This window comes from Rhinolophus sinicus, chromosome 1 (assembly GCF_057876585.1).
Source record: "Rhinolophus sinicus isolate RSI-liver-muscle chromosome 1, RSI-T2T, whole genome shotgun sequence".
NCBI classification, from domain to species: domain Eukaryota; kingdom Metazoa; phylum Chordata; class Mammalia; order Chiroptera; family Rhinolophidae; genus Rhinolophus; species Rhinolophus sinicus.
This window is the reverse complement of record NC_142501.1, coordinates 148,855,396-148,858,820: the sequence shown is the minus strand read 5'-3', so window position 1 is coordinate 148,858,820 and position 3,425 is coordinate 148,855,396. Positions and strand designations below refer to the sequence as shown.

The 3,425-nt window shown below is 32.8% G+C and overlaps 1 pseudogene; it reads right to left on the bottom strand.

The window, feature by feature from the left end:
• Nucleotides 1-2,530: 2,530 nt before the first annotated feature.
• Nucleotides 2,531-3,011, bottom strand: LOC109453741 (large ribosomal subunit protein eL21 pseudogene; annotated as a pseudogene).
• Between the last annotated feature and the right edge of the window lie 414 nt (nt 3,012-3,425).

Here is a 3,425-nt window from a genome sequence, read left to right as displayed (position 1 = left end):
CGTAGTATAGCCAAAAATAGTGCTGACAACCTACATTATCTATTTCAGTTTTCTTGCTCCTTCTGTAATTTCATTGAGATCATTCAAGTAATCTAACTGGATCCCCAAAATAGAATCCCCTTCCTGTTTTGCTTTATAAATCTAACCATCCAAATATCACAGCTTTTCAATTATCACATATATTATTAATTTATTTATATGTATATTATATTTTTCAAAAAATGTTTACAAATGTACTAAATATATTTTGCAAACATAATAAATGCCATTTTAAATTATAATAATTTTGTACGCCTAAATGCTATTATTATGTTACAACTACAATACTTAGTGGAAAACTCAACCCATAGGATGGAGACTGCAATATCATTTTTAAAAGAAAAATAAGTACATATATAATATTTCAGATTACTAATTTTAGGATGTTGTTATTATAGATTTGCAAATATATTGCAAAGTTTTTTTTCTCCTTTTTTCATTTGCCCATAAGAATAATACCCAGAAGCAATAAAGTAAAATCCATCACCTAAATTTTATTAAGAATTACAATTATTAGTCAAGATTTAATACTTTAAACAAGTTTGGTGGTCCAAAAATTAGGCTTTGGTGTTTCAATAGGAAAATTATTATTTCTCGGTTACATTTCTTTGTTTTAATTTCAGTTGCTATCCTAAGAAAGGCACACATTCACTCTTGAAGGAATTATTTTTCCTTATATTGCATTTTTTTTTCCTGAATAACAAAAAATATTTTAAATTAATACTGTCATATAGTTAACTAAATTGAGGTTAAATCTTCCTTGTAAGTATTTAAAGTGAGAGATCAGTAACAATTTTCCCTGTGTTCTTTGAATCATATGAGATGATACACCAATACTACTTTATTGATGTTTTTACTTGTTTTTTCTCCATAGCTTTGTTTGTATAGTAATTGTAGACTGCACACAATGTATAAGCAGCATCTAATCAATAGAACCTCAGAGAAAAGTTTGGAGGTTAAGTGGATATTTAACTAAACTGTATTGATGGCTTATATCATTAATTATAAAATTATATTAGATATTAGCTTTCCATTGATGTATATATTTTTATGATATACATAATTAAAAAACGAAGGTCCAAATCTCTGAAGTTATTTTCCTTCACATTTTACCTATTACTTTGAGATATTAACATCAAACAGAAGTTAGCTAACATTTTCTTAATTGATAACTAATTATTTTCTTTGTAATGATAAATACTACATATTTCAAACAGTTATGTCATTATTTTGTTACAAGGACTCCTTTGTATATTAAAGATAATAATTTTAGGCAATATTGAGTCAGTTATATTTCTTTGTAGATTAAAACTTCAAATCATGAACAGGGTTAAAAATTGATCACCCCATGTTTAAGGTTACATACCCACAACTAGTAAATAGTAAGGCCTGGATTTCTAGTACACAGTACAGTGATTATAGGCAATAAAACTGTATTATCAACATTAAACTTGTTAAGAGACTAGATCTTAATTGTCCCCACCACTAGAAATCATAGTTATGTAATGCCATGACAGAGGTATTAGCTAACGGTACAATGGTAATTGCTTTGAAATTTAAACATATCAAATTTATATGTTATACAACTTAAACTTAGACCATGTCATATATTGATTACATCTCAATTAAAAAAACAACAACCACAAAACAGAACATCTTAGATAGGAAATGATAGAAGAGAATTATGGGAACAGAGTCCACCAACTTTAACCAAAAACTACCACTTTAGGCAGTACTAATCTTATATTTTAGACATAAGAGGCAATGAATAACATTCCACTAAGGACAATATCAATTGCTGTCACTAAGCTCAGGTATTTTCCTTATCACAGTCTTATATCAGAAGACAAGTCTCTTGTCTGTACCTAGGCTATACAAGGTCTGAAAATTACGTTCGCGAACTCATCCTAAAAAAATTGCTACATACCTCACTGCTGAATATCACTATGGTCACCTTCAAAGTACTCCCCTTGGGAAGCTATGCACCAATGCAAACACCTATTCCATCTTTCAAAGAAATTTTGGAACTCTTTTTCTGGAATAGCCATCAGAGCTGTTGTCGTATTACCCTTGATATCATGAATGCCATCAAAATATCTTCCTTTTAATAGTTCCTTTATCTTCGGGTAAAGAAAGAAGTAATTGGGGGCCAGATCAGGTGAGTAGGGAAGGTGTTCCAATACAGTTATTTGTTCACTGGCTAAAAACTCCCTCACAGACAGTGCCATGTGAGCTGATACATTATCACGATACAAGAGCCATGAATTGTTGGAGAAAATTTCAGGTCACTTTTGTCTAACTTTTTCATGCAGCCTTTTGAGTAGTTCCAAATAGTAAACTTGGTTAACTGTTTGTCCAGGTGGTACAAATTCATAACGAATAATACCTCTGATATCAAGAGTTTAGCAACATCATTTTGACTCTTGATTTGGACTAACGGAACATTTTTCTTTTTTTTCTTTTTTGACAGAGGTCTTTTATTTTTTTACACTTATGCCATGAATTTATAGGGAATGGGTTCCAGCATCTCAGGCTCTTTTCCATTGGTTCTCACAAAGTGTGCTTCTCTAGGTGGGGCAGGCTGGTGTTTCAGTTGAATCCAGGTCATTTCTCTTTGGCTTTCTTCTTTTTCTGATCATTTTCCTTCACCTGTTTCAGGAAGCTATCTCTGCTCTTAGAATGCTTAATATACTCAATAGGAACATTAATTCTCTTGGCAAGAATCTTCCCCTTAATTTGTTTGTTTACAACTATGCCAACTGCATGCTGAGTAGCATTGTAGACCCTTCCCGTTTTGCCATGGTAACATTTGTGGGACATTCCTTTTTGAACAGTGCCCATTCCCTTGATGTCTCAGTATCACCTTTCTTGTAGATTTGCATGTATGTGGCCAAAGGAACAACTCCATGTTTTCTAAAAGGCCTAGAGAACATATAGCGGGTGCCTCTCCTCTTTATCTTTGTGTTGGTCATTTTGACAAATTACTGGAAAACAGCGATCCCAGCCGAAAAGGAGCTGACAGAACTTTTTTGGTCATGGAGAATTGGCTGACTTTCAATGTGCATTTTGACACTTTGTTTCATGGTTGTATTGGTACAGTCATGTTTCATCACCACTGATAACGTGACCCGAAACATCGTCTTGCCTCTCCTAAAGGTCTTGGCAAACTTCAACTCTCCTTTGTTTTTGTACATCAGTGAGTTCCTTTGAGACCGTTTTTGCACCCATCTTTCTCATGCCAAGATTTTCAGTTAAGATTTCCGTAAGGTTCCTCTATTGATGTTTACTTGGTCTGTTATAGTTCTCATAGTCAGCTGACGATTTGGATGCACAATTTGATGAATTTTTGCAATGGTTTTGAAAGTTCTGCTCATTTCTGGATGCCC